Consider the following 12,654-nt stretch of genomic DNA (forward strand, 5'->3'; position numbering starts at 1 on the left):
TTGTCAGGGCCCATAATTTGTTGATGAAGAACTTTTGCCCGAAACGTCAATTTTTTCCTACTTCTCAGATGCTGCCTGACCTGGTGTGCATTTCTAGCACCACTCTAATTTACTCTGATCTCTGGCATCTGCAGTCCTCCCTTTCACCATATTTTGCTGTCTGCAGTGAATCCAACCATTTCTTGATATCCTGTGCAGTGAATTCACTTGGCTGAAGACTGGTGTTTGTATTGGGGACCTCTTGAGAAGGCTGACATGGATCATCCACTTGACATTTTTGGCTGAAGATGTTTCTGACTGCTTTTGCTTTTGTCTTTTGCACTAATGTTGAGCTCTTTCGTCATTGAGGATGGTGGGAGGGGGTGGGGGGATATTTATGGAGCTGTCTGTGCCAGTGAGTTATTAAATTGTCCTCTACTATTCACAACAGGACTGCAGAGCTTGGATCTGAGCTGTTGGTTAAGCACTCTGCCCTTTCACCACCTGCTTATGCTGTTTGGCGTGCACGTCATCCTGTCTTGTACCTTCACCTCATTTTTAGTTATTGTCTTGTGCTGCTGTTGGCATACCTTCCTGCACTCTTCAAATTAGAGTTGCTTCTTGGCTCACTGGTAATGGTAATCTTATGTGGACCATGAGATTGTGGACTCTGGAATATGATCCTCCTATTGCTGATGGTCCACAGCACCTCATGGATGCCCAGTCTTGAGTTGATGGATCTGTTCAAAATGTCTCACATCGGAGCTCATCTCCACAAAAACTGTGCAGTGGTCACTCTTGCTGACATTACCAATGTATCTGCAGCTGGTAAACTGGCAATAATGAGGTCAAGTATCTTTTTCCCTTTTTTTGGTTCTTCCACCACCTGAAGTCCCCAGTCTATTAGCAATTACCTATATGACTTGTTGATCTCCACAGTGATGCTGCTGAACCACTGTTTGTGGAGGACTTTGAAATCCCCCACTTACTGTATATTCTGTGCCCGTGTCATGTTCAGTACTTCAAATATTTTTCAACATGGAAGCGTACTGATTTCATCAGTCGAGGGAAGACTGTGTATGGTGAGCAACAGGAGGTTTTCTTGCTTGCCTTTAATTTGATGCCATGAAGAAGAGACAACATAAAAGAAATAACACTATTCTAAAGTAGTTGAAGGAGCAGAGAGGTTTGAATGTAAATGTATGTAAGTTGATGCAGATCGCTGGACTAGCGAAGGCTGTAAAATTAAGGAGCACTATTTGCCAATCCGTGAGATCATGGTTGATCTGATAATCCTCAACTCCATTTTCCCACCTATTCCCATTAAGCTTTCATTCCCATACTGATTAAAAATCTGTCTATCTCAAACTTGACTCCGCCTTGGGAGCTTGCTATGTTATAGAATTCCACGGATTTACTATCCTACGAAGACATTCCTCCTCATCTGTCTTAAACGTGCAACCCCCTTATTTTGCTGCAATTTTTTTATCTTAAATTCTCCCATAAGGAGAAATGATTGTTCTGAATTAGCCTTGTCGTGTCCCCCAAGAATTCTGTATGTTTCAATAAGATTGCCTGTCATTCTTAATTCAAATGAGCACAGGCCCAATCTACTCAAGCTCTCTTCATCAGAAACTCCTTCCATATGTGGTAGCAGCTACTGAATCTTCTCTGGTTTGCCTCCAGCAACAGTATATATTGAATGCATGTGACAATAAAAGGTTATTCACATAGGTGAGAGGCTCAAAAGTGTTTACAGTATTCCATCTATGGTCTGAACTAGTGCCTTGTGCAATTTAACACAGCTTCCCCACTTTTAGCAATAAAGGCTAGCATTCCAGCTCTCTTACCTGTTGAACTTAGATGCCAGCCTTTTGTAATTCTTAGATAAGTTCCAAATCCCTTTTCTACAGCTTTCTGCCATCCTTTTCCACGTAAATAAAAGTTTGGCTTCTCTCGTCTTTCCAGAGTGCATAACCTCACATTTTCCAAGCTGTATTCCATTTGCCAAGTTTTGGCCCACTCACGTCACCTGTCTTTTTTTCCTCTGCAGACTGTCATCCTCAGCAGTTGCCCTTGCACACATTTTTGTGTCATCTGCAAACTTGGCTGTAGTTAATTCACCTGACTCGTTCAAGTCGTTGATATGTTGTAAGTAATTATGGCTTAATCCCTGTGGCACACCACTAGTTATAGGGTGACATTCTGAAAATACCTCCCTTTTTGCAAACTATTTATTAGCGAATCGTCTGTGCATGTTAATATACTACCTTCAGCATTATGGGCTCTTATCGAAAAGTAAGTTAATGTGCGATATCTTTATCAAATGCCTTCTAGAAATCAAAAATACTAATCTTAACTCATCCACTGCTTCCACTTTATCTAACTTGCTCATTACCACCTCAAATAATTCTAATATGTTTGTCAGGCATGATTTACCCTTCATGGAGCCATGCTGACTCTGCTTGATCATACTATGTATTTTGAAATGCTTTGTTATTACTTTTTTCAGAATAGATTCAAACTTTATTTCCAATAAGATTTGCTAAGCTAATTGATTTGTATTTACTTTTTTTTTGTCTGCTTTCCTTGTGAAATCAAGTCTAGGACTTTGGGATTCTTGGAGGATTGCTACCAATGCATTCACTGTATCTGTAGCTACTTCAAAGAATGCATCCCATAGGTGTCGGGTACTTTTCGGTTTTTCACCCCATTATTTTCCCTGGCACGTTCTTTTTAGTAGAAAGTGAGGACTGCAGATGCTGGAGGTCAGAGCTGAAAATGTGTTTCTGGAAAAGCGCAGCAGGTCAGGCAGCATCCAAGGAGTAGGAGAATTGCCGTTTCGGGCATGAGCCCTTCTTCAGGAATGAGGAAAGTGTGCCAAGCAGGCTAAGATAAAAGTTAGGGAGGAGGGACTTGGGCGAGGGGCGTTGGAAATGCAATAGGTGGAAGGAGGTCAAGGTGAGGGTGATAGGACAGATGGGGGTGGGGGCGGAGAGGTCAGGAAGAAGATTGCAAGTTAGGAAGGTGGTGCTGAGTTCGAGGGTTGGGACTGAGACAAGGTGGGAGGGAGGGGAACTGAAACTGGAGAAATCTGAGTTCATCCCTCATGGTTGGAGGGTTCCTAGGCGGAAGATGATGCGCTCTTCCTCCAGCCGTCGTGTTGCTATGGTCTGGCGATGGAGTCCAAAGACCTGCATGTCCTTGGTGGAGTGGGAGGGGGAGTTGAAGTGTTGAACCACTGGGTGGTTGGTCTGGGTGTCTCAGAGGTGTTCTCTGAAACGTTCCGCAAGTAGGCGGCCTGTAGAGGAGGCCACATCGGTTGCAGCGGATGCAGTAAATGGTGTGTGGAGGTGCAGGTGAATTTGTGGCGGATATGGAAGGATCCCTTGGGGTCTTGGAGGGAAGTAAGGGGGGAGGTGACGGATGATACAATGTATATGGAGGTTGGTGGGATGGTAGGTGAGGACCAGGTGGGGTTCTGTCCTGGTGGCGATTGGAGGGGCGGGTCTCTAGGGCGGAGGAGCGGGAAGTGGAGAAGATGAGGTGGAGTGATTATCATTATATTTATTGCTTGTGGTCCTTTTACTTCATAATTGTGCAGTAATTTTGGAATGCTTTTGGAATTTTCTACTGCAAAGACTGAATCAAGTCATTTAACTCCTCTACCATTTCTTCAGTCCCTATTATTATTTCCCCAGCCATATTCCCGAAAGGGCCAATATTCCCTTTGGCTTTTTTCTTCTTTACGCATCTTTAGAAGTGATCCATCTTGGTATTATGTCTGAGTTCACCCTCAAATATTTTCTCCACTTTATTATTTTTTTGGGGTATCTTTTTTGGTTTTTAAAACTTCCCAGTCCTCTGGTTTACCACATTTGTATTTGCATCTTCTTTCAAATTGATGTTCTCCTCAACTTGTCTGGTGAATCATTGTTAGATTATCCCCTTCCTATAATTCTTTTTCACTTGTCTTTTTTGTGAGCTATGAACTAGTTTCTTAAACATCTGTCATGGTTCCTTATCTGTCTTTGCTGCTGAACTCCATTCCCAGTCCACTCTAGCCAATTCTGCTGTCACTCTTTTTTTGTAGTTATCCTTGTGTAAAATTAGTACAGTTGCTTCCAACAAGTTCCTCCCCTTACAAACTGAAAGATAGATTCTGCCTCATTATGGCCACTGTTTCCCTGTGGGATCTTTCACTCTAACACCATTTATTCAACTTGTGTCATTTCACATGACCAAATCCAAGCTATCTTTGTCTCAGCGAGTTCTAAGATTTCTAGCTCCGGTTGAGGTTCTGGATGTAAGCTTGCTCACTGAGCTGGAAGCTTTGTTTTCAGCAGTTTCATCACCATACTAGGCAACATCAGCGAGCCTCTAGTGAAGCCCTGGTGTTATGACCCACATTCTGTTGATGTGCATGAGAATTCCAAGAAGCATGGCATTCCAACTGGGACTCTATCAACAAATGCATCGACTTGGACCCTATTTACCATCTTCTGCCACCTTTTGAGGAAAAGAACAGGAAATGACATCAACTGTAGGAAACCTAAACACACACATAGAAAATAGGTCATAACACCAGTGCTTCACTAGAAGCTCACTGATGATTACCTAGTGTGGTGACAAAACATCTGAAAATGAACCTTCCAGCTCAATGAGCCAATGTACATCCAGTATCTTTGTCTCCGGTTGCTGGAAATCTGAAACAAAATCAGGAATTGCTAGATAAACTCAGCAGGTTTGGTTGCATCTGGAAAGAGAAACAAGGTTTACAAAGACCCTTCTGAAGAATTGTAGTAACAAATGATTAATTCTGGAGAAGGGTCATTGGATGTTGACTGTTTCTTTCACAACAAATGTTGCCAGACCTACTGAGTCTCTTCAGCAATTACTGTTTTTGTTTTTGCATGCACATTATGTTCTAGGAAGCTGACCTGAATACAGTCTAAATTATTCCTCATGGCTCTTTCTGCTAATCTGATTATCCCAATCTACATGAAGATTGAAGTCACCCATGATTAATGTGCTGTCTTTATTATAATGCCCTCAGTATCTCCTGGTTTATTCTGTCCCACTGTAAATCAATAGTTAGAGAGCCTATCAATTATTCCTGCCAGTGCTTTCTTTCCCTTATTTCTTACCTCCACCCATATGGATTCTGTCTTCTGATCCAAAACCATTTCTTGCCCTTGTGCTTGCTTCATCGTATTACCAACAATGCACCCTCATCACCCTTTTCTGCCTTTTCCTTTTCAAAAGGGCAGATGTTGAGAGGATTATTAAAACACACAGTACCGTGTGCTTTTTAAAAATTGGGACATAAAATACCAGAGCAGGATGGTTATATTGAAACAAAACCAGTAATTATTGGAGAAACTCAGCAGGTCTGGCAACATCTGTGATGAGAAAGCAGAGTCCATGCTTTATGTTCACTGATCCTTCTTTAGAACTGCAAGAGGGTGTAGATTTGAAGTAATTGACATAAGAAGCAAAAGTAATTTGAGAAAAAGCTTTCTTATTTGATGAGTAGCTCGAGTCTGGGATACATTTGCTGAGTGTGATGGAATCCGGTTCAGTTGAGGCATTCAAACTGGCTTTGCTGTTATTTGAAAAAGAGAAATGCAACACTTTCTTTAATTCATTCATGATATGAGGGTGTCACTGGCTAGGCCAACATTTATTGCCCATCCTGAGTAGTTAAGAGTCCACCACATAGCTGTGAATCTGGAGTCCTATGTAGACCAGATCGGGTAAGGATGGCAGTTTCTTCCCTCAAGGACATTTAATGACCCAGATGGGGTTTTCTGACAATTGACAATTGAGTCATGGTCATCGTTAGACTCTTAATCCCAGATTTTTTTAAAAATTAATTCAGATTCCACCATCTGCCATGATGGGATTTGAACTCTGGTCTCCAGAACCTGACTTGGACCTCTGTAGTAATAATCCAGCAACAATACCACTTTGCCATCACCTCCGCTTGTGAGCAGGTCTTTTAAAATTTATTTTCCATTTAATTAAGTTATACTCCTAAAACATTTCAGTTGTCAAATTACATCTTTGTAACAAGATGCTAAATATTTATTGGACCGGTTTTGCCTGAGTTAATTCCTTGAATTTAGTGTCGTGTCCTGTTTGAATGTCAATGGAATCGCTTGATAAAGGGGGTTGGAAGTTCCATAAATGGAAATAATATAGCAGGAATCAACAATTTTTCTTAAGCTATCCTTGCTATTGCACCTTCTCATCTCCTAACAGCTATTTTTTTTTCCCTGTCAATATACCTGCTTTACATGATATTATCTATCTTGTCTAAGTGCTCAATGAGACCAAACCTCTAGTCTTTGCACGTTATTATGTCAATAGCAGACATTTTGAGTTTGTTTTGTGAGCATTGTATTTTAAGGATACAGATGTACTATTATGGAATTTTCAATTTTGAGTATGGCACTTGGGTTAGCCTCACATGTTCTGAGATTACTTTCATCATGGTTGAAAGCCAAATTAAATCTCATCTGCTCCAAGCTAACCAGATCCCTCTAGCAGTCTCCGAATTACACCACATTTTGCACTTTTTCATCACCAATTGTTCTGTAACTTTTGTGTGATCTTCCCAAGGCAATGCTGAATTTAGACAAAGTTATTGCTGTTGGTAATGGGTGCCCATGGTTAGACTGCCTAGACTTGTTAATGTTGAGCTGTTTGCAGGCAGGTAAGAATTTTGTTTCAACTGTCTAATGTGGACTTGAATTTCAATATCAGAGGTCCATTTAGTGTGTTCAACTACCAACCTTGACAAGGGAGTTAAAGGTTATAGGAAAAGGGAGGTGTTGTGAAGGCTGCAATAAAATCAGGGATAAATGGCAGAGGATTGTGAACTTGAGTAGGAGACAAAACGGGTAATGAATGATAGAAAGAAAAGATTGAAAATTAAGAAGCAAAAGTGGATGGCAAAAAACAATTAGGGCCATAGAGTAAAATTTAAGCCAAGGTGACTAACAGGGTTAAAAGGACAAGTCTGCATGTATTTTGTCTCAATATGCAGGGCATTTGCAATTAGGTAGTTAATTACCAGTCCAACTGCATAGACATGTCATAATATGGAGACATGGCAACGCGATGACCAAGTATGGCAACTAAATATTCATGTTCAATTTTCAGGAAGGACAAAGGAAGAGTGCATTGTTCATAATGGAGGAAGTTAATGCAATAGTGAGGAAAGGCATGTTCTCAGAAAATTGTGAATTCTGGATGGGTGGGGATAAGAATCCTCAAAGGGCAGAAAACCGTGGGTTGGCTATTGGGTCCCAAACAGTAGCAGACATGTCAGGGAAGGCATTAAAAAGATGAGAGACACATGCAATTATGGTACAACTGTAATGATAGATAGCTGTAATAAAAATATGGCGTATAAATCTATCTTGGATTGGGTTTCATGCATTGAGAGGGGCTGAATTAACTGTCTGTTGTTCAAGGTCTGTTTGTGAAGAATGACCATAAAATGATGTAGCTGTCCCAAAAAGGTGGAGTGTGTAGAAGTTAAATCTGAAACAAACTGAATATAGGAAATTGAGTTGGTAATGATGAATTGGGGAACATTATTAAAGGACTTTTTGTCCTGTGGTGTTAGTGAACCATTCCCAATTGTTGAGGTTGTATGCTTTCTTTTCTAATTTAACTCATGGTATCTTAGAATCATGGAGTCATAGAAAAGTAGAGCACAGAAACAGACCCTTCGGTCCAACTTGTCCATACCGACCAGATATCTTAACCTAACCTAGTCCCATTTGCCAGCACTTGGCCAATATTGTGCTCAACCCTTCCTATTCATATACCCATCCAAATGCCTTTTAAATGCTGTAATTGTCCCAGCCTCCTCCACTTCCTCTGCAAGCTCATTCCATACACTCACCATCTTGTGTGGAAAAAGTTGCCCCTTGGGTCACTATTTATAATCCTTCCCTTCTCGCTCTAAACCTATGCCCTCTCGTTCTGGACTCCCCCACTCCAGGAAAAAGACCTTGTCTATTTATCCTATCCATGCCCCTCATGACTTTATAAACCTCTAAGGTCACCCCTCAGCCTCCGACGCTCCAGGGAAAACAGCCCCAGCTTGTTCAGCCTCTTCCTATTGCTCAAATCCTCCAACCCTGGCAACATCCTTGTAAATCTTTTCTGAACCCTTTCACGTTTCACAACATCTTTCTGATAGGAAGGAGACCAGAATTGCACGCAATATTCCAACAGTGGCCTAACTAATGTCCTGTACAGCTGCAAAATGACCTCCCAGCTCTTCTAGTCAGTGCTCTGACCAATAAAGGAAAGATTACCAAATGCATTCTTCACTATCCTACCTACCTGCCACTCTACTTACATGGAAGTATGAACTTGCACTCCCAAGTCTTTGTTCAGCAACACTCCCTCAGACCTTACCATTAAGTGTGTAAGTCCTACTGCAATTTGCTTTTCTAAAATGCAACACCTCGCATTTAGCTAAATTAAACTCCATCTGCCACTATTCAGCCCATTGGCCCATCTGTTCAAGATCCCATTGTACTGTGGTAACCTTCTTCCCTGACCACGACACCTCCAATTTTGGTGTAATCTGCAAAGTTCCTAAGTGTACCTCTATGTTCAAATCCAAATGATGAAAAGTAGACCCAGCACTGATCCTTGTGGCACACCACTGATCTCAGGCTTCCAGTCTGAAATGTAATCCTCCACTACCACCCTCTGTCTTCTACTTTGGAGCCAGTTCTGCATCCACATGGCCAGTTCTCCCTGTATTTAATGAGATCTAATCTTGCTCCAGTCTCCCATGAGGAACCTTTCGAACACCTAGCTGAAGTCCAAATAGATCATGTCTGCCATTTTGTCCTCATCAATCCTCTTTGTTACTTCTTCAAGAAACTCAATGAAGCTCCCATGCATAAAGCAATGCTCACTATCCTTAATTCTTGCCTTTCCAAATTCATGCAAATGCAGTCCCTTATGATTCCCTCCAAAAAATTGCCCACCACAGATGTCTGGCTGACTGGTCTCTAGTTCCATGGCTTTTCTTTACCACATTTTCTTAAATAGTGGCACCATGTTGGATGATAATGATGGGATAGTGCAGGGGGGTGAGTTTAGATTAGTCTACAGGTCGGCACAACAGCGAGGGCCAAAGTGCCTGTTCTGCTCTGTATTGTTCTATCCTGATGAACGGCTTTTGCCCGAAACTTTGATTTTCATGCTTCTCGGATGCTGCTTGACTGGCTGTGCTTTTCCAGCACCGCTCTAATCTAGATTATGTTCCATGTTAGCCAACCTTCAGTCTTCTGGCACCCCACCTATGACTATCTCGAAACCAAGTTTTAAACTTTATTAGTTTAATTTTACAATTTGATTTGAGTTACAGTGCCTCTTTAAGATAACAATTAATAGCTAATTTCTTTGTCCCTGTTTTTGTTAATTTTGCTAAATTTCCTTAATGTTTTGTTTTGATCGCTGTGCCCTTTTCAGGTTGTTTGTTATGTGATTAATTACTGTTTTGATTGCTTAAGAGTATAAGAAGCGAATAGTTTCTGTAAACAATCCTGGGAATGTTACTTCAATTTAGAACATAGAACATTACAGCGCAGTACAGGCCCTTCGGCCCTCGATGTTGCGCCGACCTATCATACCAACCTGAAGCCTATCTAACCTACACTATTCCTTGTACGTCCATATGCTTGTCCAATGATGACTTAAACTTGGCGAATCTACCACCGTTGCAGGCAAAGCATTCCATACCTTTACTACTCTCTGAGTAAAGAAACTACCTCTGACATCTGTCCTATATCTATTACCCCTCAATTTAAAGCTATACCCCCTCGTGCTTGCCGTCCCCATTCTTGGAAAAAGGCTCTCCCTGTCCACCCTATCTAACCCTCTGATTATCTTATGTCTCTAAGTCACCTCTCAACTTTCTTCTCTCTAACGAAAACAGCCTGAAGTCCCTCAGCCTTTCCTCGTAAGACCTTCCCTCCATACCAGGCAACATCCTAGTAAATCTCCTCTGCACCCTTTCCAAAGCTTCCACATCCTCCTTATAATGCGGTGACCAGAACTGTACACAATACTTCAAGTGCGGCCGCACCAGAGTTTTGTACAGCTGTAGCATAACCTCATGGTTCCGGAACTCGATCCCTCTGTTAATATAAGTTAACACTGTATGCTGCCTTGACAACTCTGTCAACCTGGGTGGCAACTTTCAAGGATCTGTGTACATGGAGACCGAGATCTCTCTGCTCATCTACACTACCAAGAATCTTACCATTAGCCCAGTACTTTGCATTCCGGTTACTCCAACCAAAGTGAATCCCCTCACACTTGTCTGCATTAAACTCCAATTTAATACATTTGCTTTAAAGTTTTGATTATTGTCACAATACCTAAGGGTTGATAATTAGCTAAATTGTTTAATTCCTTCACTCAAAGTATAAATAGAGACCGGGACAGGTTCTGGGAAATATATTGTTAGTTCAGTTGGCTGGACAGTTAGTGTAGATTAGATTGAACCCTGTGGACCAATCATAGAGGACCTGTCTCCTTACTAATGTTCCCTCTAAACTTCGCAGCCATGTGGAAAGTCTGTATGCCAAATGGCGTGCTAACGCTGCTCCTGACAATGACTTCCCAAAGCTGCTACTGTGGATCGAATTTGGACATTCTTTGCCCGACCTGTGGTATCAAGCATGGTGCTTATGGGTCAAACTTCTCTTCCTACAGAGAACTGAAAAATATGTATTGTTTGATGTTTTAACAAAGCATACAAAGCAGGATTGTGAGGACACCAAGTTAGTTGGTAGATACACAGCAGCTGGACAAATGTAATATTGCATCCTATAAATGAACTTGCTATTGATTTGTGCCTGATTCCTATTTCATTATTTGGCTTGTGATTCGTTAACAGATATGGAGACTAAAGATGGCCTGGACCTGTTGTGCCACATGGCTTGTTTCTATGTTTGTCATACTATGAAATAAATATAGGTTATATGTAATGCAACAAGTCACAAAAAGTGGCAATGTCCAAAATTCCCAAATAGGCCACCTCTTAATTTCCTTTGACTGGTGGCAAGTATTTAAATCTAATGCTCAGAACTTTGTGTCTTAGTTTTTAAAACATTCCCAAAGTTAGTAAAAATAGGAATTGACATTTAATATCACTTTTCAGAGCACTTTTAAAGCACAATTTGCTTTCAACACCTGTTACACTAAAGAAGATTCTCCAAATAATAATGAGATAAATATCCAGTAAATTTGTTTTGGCGATATTGAGTTAAGGCAATAGGGTTGGCAGGATACCAAGAGAACTTGATACTCTTCAAATGATGCCACAGAAGGGATAATAGATACTTGCATTGACTGGATGGTAATGTGGTGGAATGATTGCCAGCCTGTTACAAAACACCAATTTTCATCCCACTGAGCTCCAATTCTACATCAGGCAGCTGATCTGCTCTGACAGGTAACCTTCCTCAGGGAGATGAAGGCAAATACAACAACAATCTTTTACACACATGAACAAGCAAAAAACTTAGCATCTTATTTGAAAGGCAGCATTCCCAACGAAACCTCCTTGTATGCACCCAAGTGTCAGGCCAGGCAAATGCTTAAATTCTAGGGGAGGCTTGAATTTACAGCATTTGATTTATATGCAGAGGTGCTAACAGAGCCAAGCAAACAATAAATCAATATGCAACAAAATATGCATATAAAATACTTTTATAATAAAGCTTTAAGATAATTCATCAGATCAAGTCCAAATGATGCACGTGTAAAATGGTTGAGCAGCATGACTCAAATTAAACTTCTACAATAATGAAAGCAGCATGAGCCACCGACTTAGTGAGCCCCAGCCAAAAATCAACAAGCACCCGAGCTACAAATCTTCGCACAAACTTTGAACACTTACCGGCGAACAGAACCACAACAAAATCAATAGTTGAAACAGTAGTCACAGATGGTCCATGGCCTTATGTAGTTTATTTCCTGACTGCTGTTGGAGTTTTAGTTAGAGACCAAACTGCAGATGTTGAATCCAAAGTAGATAAGATGCTGCCTGGCTTGCTGCATTCTTCCAGCCTCCTCCTTGCCCAGTTGGGATTTGACTGTCAGCAAAATCCCAATGCACATTGAATTCCTCACATTGATTCAGCATGTCATCATTGTAACATGAACAAGTAGGTTAGACCAGGGAAACCCAGTGGATGTGGTCTATCTAGACTTTCAAAAGGCCTTTGATAAGGTGCCACACGGGAGGCTGCTGAGCAAGGTGAGGGCCCATGGTGTTCGAGGTGAGCTGCTGGGATGGATTGAGGATTGGCTGTCTAACAGAAGGCAGAGAGTTGGGATAAAAGGTTCTTTTTCAGAATGGCAGCCGGTGACGAGCGGTGTCCCGCAGGGTTCGGTGCTGGGGCCACAGCTGTTCGCATTATATATTAACGATTTGGATGAGGGAACCGGGGGCATTCTAGCGAAGTTTGCCGATGATACAAAGTTAGGTGGACAGGCAGGTAGTACTGAGGAAGGGGGGAGGCTACAGAAGGATCTAGACAGGTTGGGAGAGTGGCCCAGGAAATGGCTGATGGAATTTAACGTGAGCAAGTGCGAGGTCTTGCACTTTGGAAAAAAGAATAAAAG

The 12,654-nt window shown here is 41.5% G+C and overlaps 1 protein-coding gene across 4 annotated transcripts in view; it reads left to right on the top strand.

Annotated features, from left to right (window-relative positions):
• The window catches only part of lmbr1 (limb development membrane protein 1), a 273,924-nt gene that overhangs the window by 53,794 nt on the left and 207,476 nt on the right, over positions 1 to 12,654 (top strand). Inside the window, exon 2 of one of the 4 annotated variants that reach the window (XM_043690710.1) lies at positions 2,033 to 2,130. The exons of the other annotated variants lie outside the window; for them this stretch is intronic. The gene's annotated coding sequence lies outside the window, so the exon portion shown is untranslated. The remainder of the gene's footprint in view (positions 1 to 2,032; positions 2,131 to 12,654) is intronic. 4 annotated transcript variants of the gene reach the window in all.

The sequence above is a fragment of the Chiloscyllium plagiosum genome, chromosome 5, assembly GCF_004010195.1.
Source record: "Chiloscyllium plagiosum isolate BGI_BamShark_2017 chromosome 5, ASM401019v2, whole genome shotgun sequence".
NCBI classification, from domain to species: Eukaryota; Metazoa; Chordata; class Chondrichthyes; order Orectolobiformes; family Hemiscylliidae; genus Chiloscyllium; species Chiloscyllium plagiosum.